Genomic DNA, 12,176 nt, shown 5'->3' on the forward strand with positions numbered 1-12,176 from the left:
ATTCGCGTTTATTGTCGAAGGAATGAGCGTTACACCGAGGACTGTACTCTGGAGCAGGATCGATTTGGAGGTATAGGGTCCGTCATGGTCTGGGGCGGTGTGTCACAGCATTATCGGACTGAGCTTGTTGTCATTGCAGGCAATCTCAACGCTGTGCGTTACAGGGAAGACATCCTCCTACCTCATGTGGTACCCTTCCTACAAGCTCATCCTGACATGTCCTCCTCCAACATGACAATGCCACCAGCCATACTGCTCATTCTGTGCGTGATTTCCTGCAAGACAGGGATGTCAGTGTTCTGCCATGGGAAGCGAAGAGCCCGGATCTCAATTCCATTGAGCACGTCTGGGACCTGTTGGATCGGAGGGTGAGGGCTAGGGCTATTCCCTCCAGAAATGTCCGGGAACTTGCAGGTGCCTTGGTGGAAGAGTGGGGTAACATCTCACAGCAAGAACTGGGAAATCTGGTGCAGTCCATGAGGAGAAGATGCACTGCAGTACTTAATGCAGCTGGTGGCCACACCAGATACTGACTGTCACTTTTGATTTTGACCCCCCTTTGTTCAGGGACATATTATTCACATGTCTGTGGAAATTGTTCAGTTTATGTCAGTTGTTGAATCTTGTTATGTTCGTACAAATATTTACACATGTTAAGTTTGCTGAAAATAAACACAGTTGACAGTGAGAGGACGGTTCTTTTTTGCTGAGTTATATATGAGATGAGTAAAGCTGTATGTAAACATCAAGTGACTAGTGTTCCATTATTAAAGTTGCTACATCTGTTGGATGGGTTTTGTCAAAGGCAAGTGCTGTTAGACACCTTCAATGAGAACCTGCTAATAAAGGTACAGCAATGTACCTGGCTCCATCTTTAAATAAGCCAAATCCCATTCTCTGCACCCTGAAAGACATTTGCTGGCGTTTTTAAGTATCAACTTTCCTTACAGTTTGATAAAAGTTGTCAAAGACTCCAGCCACCCAAGTCATAGACTGTTCTCTCTGTTACCGCCATCAAGCAGTTCCGGAGCGCCAAGTCTGAGATCAAAAGGCTTCTGAGAAGCTTCTACCCCCAAGCCATAAGACTGCTGAACAGTTAATCAAATGGCTACCCTGACTATTTGCACTGACTCTTTTGCCCTCGGCTCTATGCATACTCACTGGACTCTATCCACATACTACACTGACACTCCACACATACACACACACTACATACGCTCACTCACACAAAACACACACACATGAATATTGACACCACACACAGACACACTTTCACACTCTTCACATATGCTGCTGCTAGTCTGTTTATTACCTGACATCAAATTGATTAGAAATACAGTGTAGACATAGTTAATGTTGTAAATAGCTGGAAATGGCAGATTTTTTATGGAATCTCTACATAGGCGTACAGAGGCCCACTATCAGCAACCATCACTCCTGTGTTCCAATGGCACGCTGTGTTACCTAATTCAAGTTTATCATTTTAAAAGGCTAATTGATCATTAGAAAACCCTTTTGCAATTATGTTTGCACAGCTGTAAACTGTTGTTCTGATTAAATAAGCAATAACAGTGGCCTTCTTTAGACTGGTTGAGTATCTGGAGCATCAGCATTTGTGGGTTCGATTGCAGGCTCAAAATGGCCAGAAAACAAAGAACTTTCTTCTGAAACTCGTCAGTCTATTCTTGTTCTGAGAAATGAAGGCTATTCCATGCGAGTAATTGCCAAGACACTGAAGATCTCGTAGAACACTGTGTACTACTCCCTACTCCCTTCACAGAACAGCGCAAACTGGCTCTAACCAGAATAGAAAGAGGAGTGGGAGGCCCCGGTGCACAACTGAGCAAGAGGACAAGTACATTAGATTAGAAATTGCCAAGAAACTGAAGATCTCATAGAACACTGTGTACTACTCCCTTCACAGAACAGCGCAAACTGGTTCTAACCAGAATAGAAAGAGGAGTGGGAGGCCCCGGTGCACAACTGAGCAAGAGGACAAGTACATTAGAGTGTCTAGTTTGAGAAACAGACCCCTCACAAGTCCTCAACTGGCAGCCTCATTAAATAGTACCCGAAAAACACCAGTCTTAACGTCGAAAGTGAAGAGGCGACTCCGGGATGCTGGCCTTCTAGGCAGAGTTGCAAAGAAAAAGCCATATCTCAGACTGGCCAATAAAACTAAATATTAAGATGGGCAAAAGACCACAGGCACCGGACAGAGGAACTCTGCCTAGAAGGCCATCATCCCGGAGTCACCACTTCACTGTTGAGACTGGTGTTTTGTGGGTACTATTTAATGAAGCTGCCAGTTGAGGACTTGTGAGGGATCTGTTTCTCAAACTAGACACTCTAATGTACTTGTCCTCTTGCTCAGTTGTGCACCGGGAGCCAGTTTCATCATAGAAAAACCCTTGAATGAGTAGGTGTGTCCAAACTTTTGACTGGCACTGTATTTGTAGACTTGTATAATTTTTGTATTATGATTTCGGCTGCTTACAACTGTAAGCGTTGGCTTTTTCATGACAGCACTACACGTACAACATTACGTCTGGTCCTGTTGCCATGTTGCATCCCTACCAAACAACATGTGAAAGTCAATCTGGCCTTGATTTTCACCAACCTTGGTAACGTGAAAACATCTAAATGATTTTCCACATGCTTCTAGTCCGAGAGGAACACTACTGCGTCTGGTTTGGATTTCCAGATTTTGTCGGTCTCTGAAATGATTAGTTTTGGTGGAAACCCGGGCACATAATAATCATGGCCCCCAATCTGTTTCGGGTGCAGCTGCCTCGTTCACAAATTGCCCCATATGTCAGTGCCTTTGTTTGGATCACAGAGGTGGTATTTGGATCCCTGCATTTTAGTGGTAGCCAGGCATGGCAGATTCTCTTTGATTTCATAGAAATCGCCAGTACATTACCCAGTATCAGTCTGTGCTGAATATTTCCATCCATTTTTATGTCTCGATCCATATGGAAATATGATGCTGTATATGGAACCTTACCAGTATATAATGTATGCCACATATATTATTCATGGCAAATATATTCCCATAAATGACACTAAATATACAGTTGAAGTCAGAAGTTTACATACATTTAGGTTGGAGTCATTAAAACTCGTTTTTCAACCACTCCACAAATTTCTTGTTAACAAACTATAGTTTTGGCAAGTCGGTTAGGACATCTACTTTGTGCATGACACAAGTAATTTTTCCAACAATTGTTTACAGACAGACTATTTCACTTATAAGTCACTGTATCACAATTCCAGTGGGTCAGATGTTTACATACACTAAGTTGACTGTGCCTTTAAACAGCTTGGAAAATTCCAGAAAATGGTGTCATGTCTTTAGAAGCTTCTGATAGGCTAATTGACATCATTTGAGTCAATTGGTGGTACACGTGTGGATGTATTTCAAGGCCTACCTTCAAACTCAGTGCCTCTTTGCTTGACATCATGGGAAAATCAACAGAAATCAGCCAAGACCTCAGAAAAAAATGTTTGACCTCCACAAGTCTGGTTCATCCTTGGGAGAAATTTCCAAATGCCTGAAGGTACCACGTTCATCTGTACAAAAAATAGTACGCAAGTATAAACACCGTGGGACCACGCAGCCGTCATACCGCTCAGGAAGGAGACGTGTTCTGTCTCCTAGAGATGAACGTACTTTGGTGCAAAAAGAGCAAATCAATGCCAGAACAACAGCAAAGGACCTTGTGAAGATGCTGGAGGAAACAGGTACAAAAGTATCTATATCCACAGTAAAACGAGTCCTATATTGACATAACCTGAAAGGCCGCTCATCAAGGAAGAAGCCACTGCTCCAAAACCGCCATAAAAAAGCCAGACTACAGTTTGCAACTGCAAATGGGAACAAAGATTGTACTTTTTGGAGAAATGTCCTCTGGTCTGATGAAACAAAAATAGAACTGTTTGGCCATAATGACCATCATTATGTTTTTAGGAAAAAGGGGGAAGCTTGCAAGACGAAGAACACCATCCCAACCGTGATGCACGGGGGTGGCAGCATCATGTTGTGGGGGTGCTTTGCTGCAGGAGGGACTGGTGCATTTCACAAAATAGATGGCATCATGAGGCAGGAAAATTATGTGGATATATTGAAGCAACATCTCAAGACATCAGTCAGGAAGTTAAAGCTTGGTCGCAAATGTGTCTTCCAAATGGGCAATGACCCCAAGCATACTTCCAAAGTTGTGGCAAAATGGCTTAAGGACAACAAAGTCAAGGTATTGGAGTGGCCATCACAAAGCCCTGACCTCAATCTTATAGAAAATTTGTGGGCAGAACTGAAAAGGCGTGTGCGAGCAAGGAGGCCTACAAACCTGACTCAGTTACACCAGCTCTGTCAAGAGGAATGGGCCAAGCTTGTGGAAGGCTACCCGGCACGTTTGACCCAAGTTAAACAGTTTAAAGGCAATGCTACCAAATACTAATTGAGTGAATGTAAACTTCTGACCCACTGGGAATGTGATGAAAGAAATAAAAGCTGAAATAAATAATTCTCTCTGCTATTATTATTGTTATTTATTTCCCATTCTTAAAATAAAGTGGTGATCCAAACTGACCTAAAACAGGGCATTTTTACTAGGATTAAATGTCAGGAACTGTGAAAAACTGAGTTTAAATTTATTTGGCTAAAGTGTATGTAAACTTCTGACTTCGACTGTACAGTTGGGTGCATACAGTAGCTTGTTTGGCAAACTGCCCCAGCAACCCACTTCCCTCTCTTGTTCAGACTAGACTTCAATTGTGGTTTCTGCCTATAAGACAGCTGTATAGCCTCCTGGCTTTCTCACTCAACAAATGCCTCAGTGTTAGCCAATACTACATTATCCCCCCATCTTCTGTGCTTTTCACCATCATTGACCGCAACATCAGACTGCATGTGTCACATTCATTCAACATGACAACTGATTCAGAGTTTTCCTTTGGTGTCAAACACCAGAGCTTTGTGCCTCTCCCTGCTCACTGAGTTTCTCTCTGTCTGTGTGTGTGTGTGTGTGTGTGTGTGTGCGTGCGTGTCTCAACCCGTTTTAGAGGAGCCCTGACGGTATCACACACCCAATAAAAGACCACCTGTTTCCAGTGTGCTAATCTAATCCGGCCTTGCCACAGTTCCTGCCGTTATTTCTCCTCATGTCACGTTCCATCGGCCCCCTAACAGTCGATGGCAAAACCCTGGCCTAGTTGTTAACTGAGCACCCCTGACATGGATTGTGACAATTTCACGCCCATCCATAATCCAGTTGACACCGGTATCGCTGTTTTTTTTTTTAATTGCTCGCATTTTGATGAAAAAATGCCTCTCCTGTGATCTAGTGACGTGCGTCATATACTCAGTTTTCTGTAACGGGACACATTTAGCAGACGTTCTAATCCAGAACAATTTACAGTTAGTGCATTCGGTTTAAAATGGCTTCTTGGGACAACCGCATATCACAGTCATCGCCAGTACATTTTTCCTCAATAAAGTAGTTATCAGCAACCATTCTCACTAACACATTAATCACAAGTAATGACGGCCATCCTGGGGAGAAAAGGGGTAAAAAAAAAGTTGCTACAGTTTTCATTAACATTGTTGTCCTGAATAGAGCTGCTGGTATCGACTAGCTCTGTCTTCAGTGGCTAAAGCTGTCTGGTAGTGATGGGCATTCCGGCTCTTTTCAGTGTGCAGGCTCGTTCGGCTCAGCTCACCAAAAAGGGCCGGCTCTTTTGGCTCACAAACGGCTCCCTAAAAAATATATGTTTAGTCTTTTTTTAAGTCAAACAGTTTGCGATAGTTTGATTATGATTGGTGTTAAAACAATTATAATTAAATTATTCAATGAAATCATACTCTACCTTAACCACAATGTATTTAAAAATGCATTGGTTTGTTATGAAAAAGAATGCTATTAAACATTTACATTTAAAGTCTAACTTTAATGTAAAGAAACAAAGTGCATATAAATCTAACCATTCAAAACGAATACAATCTGAACAGCATAATAGAATATTGCACCATATCAAAGAAAATTAAATAACAATGTGCAAAACTGCAGCATTCCACTTAAAACATTAAACTGGTCCCTCTTTTCTCTCTCTTCTTTGTTGTCATGTTATAACCAGCAGCACACGGCAATGCTGACCATATTTTGCTTTTATGAGAGATTTGCATTCAGAAATGCAAGCTGCCTCACTTTCGAGGGGCTGATGCGGTTTCTTCTCTCAGTAATTATTTATCCCGTTTTCGAGAATACCCTCTCAGAGGGAACGGATGTGGCCACTATGCAGAGTCTCCCTGTCATGACTTTAGTAAGCCGTGGGTAGACAGAGGCCTTGTTCTTCCACCAGCTCAGAGGATCTGCAGATCTTTGGCTCCTCCAAATAGGATCGGACCTCCATTATGGCATCTGCTGAGGGATTCCTTCGTGCTGCATCCCCAGTTGCTCTCTCGTCAAACAGCATCCAAACAGCAGACGTTTGTGGCACTACTGCTGGTGCTTCTGCTCCATCTGATCCCTCTTCTTCCTGTTGTCCTGGTGCCTGAGCCAGCTGACTGCTGTGGTTATTCTTTGAAGAGCCTCATCAATCACTCTGGCATCACTGAAGGCTAACTTCTTAAACCTGGGGTCAAGTGCAGCGGTTTCTGATAGCACGTGATTATATTCCATTCTGTGGAACTTTCTGTCCATTGATGAACATAGGGTGTCCATCAACTCTGTCACATGTCCTGTGGTTACATTTGCTTCTCTCTGGCAGCTGGCTGTGATTCGCTGCAGACCCTTACACAGGAGTATCATTTTTGAGGCTGTCACATAGCTGAAAAGAGAGAACAGTAACTTATTAGTTCAGGTTCATGTTTTGTCTACTGATACTACATTCTCATCTACTGCTCATATACATATATAATACTGTATTAAATAATGATGTAGTAATAACTGCTTACTGTACCTCTCTCCACTGATCTCCACAGTGACCTGCTCAAAGGGTTCCAGGACTCTATACACCACCTCCCATTCCTCTTGGGTCTGAGCATCAACAGGTGCATTGACAATGGCCAGAGTAGAGATGATGGCATCCTTTGACTCAAGAAACCGTTTCAAAATATAACATTTTGAATTCAACCTTGTAGTGCAGTCTTGTTTAGGCATCAGCTCAGGCATCCCCAGCTGGCATTGTGTAGACTAGTTTTTCAGCACCTACTGTGCTCCTGTGGAAGTATTCACTATGTCTACAGTGGGCTTCATCACCTTCAGAGCATCTCTTACAATCAGGTTGATTGTGTGGGCAAGACATGGATCATGGGTCCATTTAAAAAAAAAAAAAATCATGGCTTTAGTTATGTTAGCTGCATTGTTGCTAACACAACAGACCACTTTTCCATCTACTTGCCATTCTCTGGCCACTCTCAACAGTTCCTCTGACAAGTTCTCTGAGGTGTGTCTGTCGCTGAACTCAAAGCAGTCCAGAAGACAGCTAGACATCTAAAAATCTTCAATGAAGTGACATGTAACCGACATGTAAGAAGTGGTTACCTTTGATGTCCAGCAGTCAGTGGTAAGGCAAACTGCAGTAGCTTTTTGGACTCTTTCCCGCACTGAAGCCTGTGTGCTCTCGTACAGTTGTGGAATAAGTGATTTTGAAAGGGTTTTCCTGCTTGGAATTGTGTACATTGGATTTAGACTTTTGCAATAATTTCTAAAACCTCTGTCCTCCACGATTGAAAATGGCTGGAAATCGGTGGCAAAGGTTTTAGCCAATGGAATATCAATTTGGCCTTGTTTTGCTACAGACATAGACTTTGGCATAAACTGGTCCATAGAAGACTGCGTAGTAGGCCTACTTGACTGAGTGGATACATCTCCACGTGTGGAGGTACTGGCTCCACCACTATCACTAATGGGCGCGCTAGTTTCTCGAAGCTCCACTACAGCTAGCTTCACAGTTGGGCGCACAGTTCACATATGCCGGTAGGTTGTGCGTAGAGCCGGCTTTATATGAGATTTTGTTTTGGCAAATTCTACACTACACTGCTCTAACATTGTCTACATTATTAAAATGCATCCAAATGCTCCCGACTCATTTTCCAGCTGTTGTTTTCACAGCTGTCCTTCCTCTCTCTCCTCAGCTGCTAAGTGTGTGACTGTGAGTGAGTTGGCTCGGCCCTCCCTCACGCATCTTTGGTTCATTGGTTGACACTGCATGTCTGATTGACAGGAACAACAGGTGAGGCTGTTAGTCTGAGCAGACAGTCAGAACGAAATTGAGCATTTAGGCCTATATTATTTTATATATTTTTAAGTTCTTTTAATTAGTTAATTCTATTAATTTAAATATTTTGATTATTTATATCTTAATTTTTATTTTATTTTCATAAATAGATTCGACTCTTCTGATATGCGAGCCGGCTCCCAACGTTCACCTACAAGAGCCGGCTCTTAGAGCCGACTCCATCGCGAACGACCCAAAGCAGTCTGGACTGGTTGAAGCACAGTGTGACGGATTATTTTGAAAGTGTTTCAGTCTGCCGTGAATCATCATAATCCATACACTGGTAAGAGTCTACTGTTAAAATGCCAACGTCTCAACTGTATCAAAGTTGTTTTCATTGCTAGCTATTGTTAGTTAAATAGCTAGCTAGACAGTTGCATACAGGCACCGTTATAGCTTGCTTTATCCATTGTTTACAGATGGCTCATTGCGGGACGAAGCAACGTTAACCCAGCTAGCTGAGCAGGCCAGTTGCATTCTGCTGTTAATGTTGAATGGTGATGTGCTAACATGATGATACTATTTTTCATGTTTGCCAGTTTTTAACTAGCTAGCTACCGAAAATATCCACTGTGGTGCAAATACTAATCGATTAACAAGCTTATCAAACCGCATGTTACGTTATAGGGACACATCTTAAATTGGCGAGTTAGCTTGCCACGATGAAATGATCGCCAAATAGCTAGCTAATTATTGGATTATAGATGTCAAGTTTTTTTCCAATGTTCAACTAGCTTGCTAAATTGATTATTACCATTTACCAGTTGGTAATTATGAATGTTTGCTAAATCTAGCTAGTTATCTTGTGTCTGCATTGCCATTGTTGGGCTGGAAGCAGTTACAGGGCGTTTTAGTACAGCTGTAGCAGTCAACAAGCAATAACAAACTATAGTACATGAATAAAGTCATCTCTTAACACTTTTTTGTGGTCTTTCAGCATGAACCTGCTCTCTGCCACCAGTAAAAGTAGATGATTGAGGGTGAACATGCAACACATCAGGTATATTGTCTTTGTACTTTAAGTTTATAGGTTGAATTTGGGGGTCAATGAATGTTATTGCTGGTATGCAAGGTATTTGTCTTGTCTATTTTTCTCTGCTTTCCTCCTTTACAGCTTTAATTGTCTGGAGCCTGGTGTTGTGGCCAAGGAGCTTTCACTCAGATGGGACCAGGTTACAGCTGCTGTGCAATGTTGATGTCCTTCCTCCCAGACATGTGAATGCATCCCCCAGACTGGACACAACCCGGCAAACATATTTTTTGAGGAGATCAGGACTTTTGCAATGAAAAGGCCATGGACACTATGTCCTGCTCCAAAGGGCAGGATAGAAATATGCTCTCAGGCTAGATTCCTTTGTTCATATCATAACATAACCTGAACCAAAGTTATTCTAATGATCTTGTGATATAGGCCTAGGTCAATATATTGTTTTTACCTCAGCCTTTGTGTTTGTGTGTTTAAGTTTTTCGTAATTGTAGGCTACTACCTTTAGCACTGGAAGTTAATAAAGTATTGTTGAAATATTGTCTTTGTTTTTTAAGCACTACCTCACTGCTTTAGCACATTGCCATGGTCACGTGTTCCAATGTGAATCTTTTAAGAGATGGGTAGGTCTGGGGGGATCACGTGACCCCTGAACGAGATGGCCGCATGAACTAGGAGCTCCGCACAAGTAGTTTCCAATTCCTAATCTTACCTCCACTTCAAGTTTAAACTCATTTAGCTTTAGTCAAAAAGTCATGGCGGCTACAAAAGGCGACACTACAGGTGACATTTTTACCCGGACTCGAGCACTAGAGACGGAAAAAGCCTCCAAGAAGCAGCTAGCTTCAGAAAAAGCTAGCGCCATTAGCCAGGAGCAAGAGGACCTGTTCCCCCCCGAGGCCCAACGAAGGCCAACCTCGCACTCTGTCGAAGACATCTTTTCTGAGCTGAGATCCCAACGTACAGAACTCAACACTAAACTAGATGCCATTAACGCTCAGCTCAGTGCGATAGGGGGCAAGGTGACAATCCTGGAAAATGCTTTGCCTGACATAAACAACAAGATAACCATAAACGCGGGGCGCCTGGACGAGGCAGAGAGGCGAATCCTATCCACGGAAAACTTATTGACAGACGCCATGGAAACAATAGCATATGCTAAAAAAAAAATAGAGCAGCTGGAAGAGAAAACAGAGGACCTGGAAAACAGGGGGCGAAGGAATAATTGTGTTCTATTAAATCTGGGCGAAAAAGAAGAGGGAAACATGCCACTGATCCGCTACCTGCAAGACAAACTTCCCGAGTGGCTCCACCTGTCCACCGACAGACCCATAGAACTCGAGAGAGCTCACCGAGCACTGAGGCCCCCACCAGCAGCCAGACAACCACCGCGCCCAATCACCATACGTTTCTTGAGATTCACCGACAAGGAACGAGTCCTACAGGCGGCGAAAACCAACACCATTACAGTGGGAAACGCCAAACTCATCTTGCTCCAGGACCTGTCAGCTGGAATACGCCGAAAGCGCCGAGAGTTTGACGAGGTGAAGAAATGCTCCATTGACCGAGGCATCTTTAGGGGATTCAAATACCCAAACGAGCTCAGGATTCTTTACCAAGGAGCCCTGCGACACTTCAAAACTCCCGAAGAGGCAAAACGTTTTTTGAAAGACAACCCCGGTCAATGAGAAATGGACCAATGACTAAATGCGATTACTATTATTACTAAAGGAGGTAAGACAACATATAGCCGATATCCAAAGACCCACCCGCCCTGCTAAATGTCATTATAGCCGTCTAATCTATATTTATGTTCCTTTAGCTGAGAGGGATAGGCTCCATATTATAACCTAGGCCTACTATATGTAGGCTGGGCTATTGATTTTATTTTCTCCCATTTTTAATGTGGTCTGGACGGGGGCTACGTTGTCATTTACCCAATGCGGGGCGGAGAGGATGAGGCATTTCTTTGGTGGGGAGGGGGAGACGTTGTGCGTTGCTAACTGTTCCCGTTTTTTTTGTTGTTGTGGGAACACAGAATTGTGACTGAGCGGGGAGGTAATAGATCCAACGGGATATGTCGAGTTGTTTGGGAACTCGGCTGGGGTGTTCAGAGACTGTTATTTTATGTAAACCATTTATTTTCCTTTTATGTGAACGCAGCTGTAACTACTATCCACCTTTACCCAGAGATGACTTGCACTAAAGTTCGATTACTGTTCGATGACGATGACTAGTACCTTAAATCTATTGACATGGAACTGCCATGGTCTAGGTCATGCAATAAAACGGAAAAAGATACTATGTGCTCTAAAAAAGGAAAAAGCAGACATCGCGCTATTGCAAGAGACACACCTCTGTGATGCTGAACATGCCAAACTCCGCAGAGCTTGGGTGGGACAGGTGTATTTCTCATCTTTCAAATCCAACAGTAGAGGCACAGCCATACTTATCCATAAGAATGTTCCATTCATAATTGACAAAAACATATCTGATCCGGAGGGGAGATTTATTTTGATAACTGGGTCACTGTATGGGCAACCAATTACTCTCTTAAACATATACGCCCCTAACACAGATACTCCTGCTTTTATGTCGAAAATGATAACCCTGTTCAATGAGCATTGTGTTTCCTTTGGAGTGTTGGCCGGAGATTTTAATTGTACCCTGAACCCAACCCTAGACAAATCATCTCAAGTCCCCACCACAAATCCTAGATCTGCAAAGATGTTGAACTCTCTTACTAAAGAGATGGGACTGATAGATATCTGGAGAGAGACTAATAGCTCATCTATGGACTATACATACTACTCTAATGTCCATAACACCTACTCCCGTATAGATTACATTTTTATCCCAAAGAGTTTCATAAATTCAGCCACGTGTAGAATCGGACCCATAGCGCTTTCGG

The 12,176-nt window shown here is 42.8% G+C and overlaps 1 long non-coding RNA gene across 1 annotated transcript; it reads left to right on the forward strand.

The window, feature by feature from the left end:
* The first annotated feature begins 8,097 nt into the window (after positions 1 to 8,097).
* Positions 8,098 to 9,802, forward strand: LOC139560989 (uncharacterized). Its single transcript, XR_011672040.1, has 5 exons — positions 8,098 to 8,235; positions 8,391 to 8,563; positions 8,700 to 8,777; positions 9,218 to 9,280; positions 9,395 to 9,802. It is a non-coding gene; the product is annotated as an uncharacterized lncRNA (long non-coding RNA).
* Positions 9,803 to 12,176: the final 2,374 nt, after the last annotated feature.

Source organism: Salvelinus alpinus, chromosome 31 (genome assembly GCF_045679555.1).
Source record: "Salvelinus alpinus chromosome 31, SLU_Salpinus.1, whole genome shotgun sequence".
NCBI classification, from domain to species: Eukaryota; Metazoa; Chordata; class Actinopteri; order Salmoniformes; family Salmonidae; genus Salvelinus; species Salvelinus alpinus.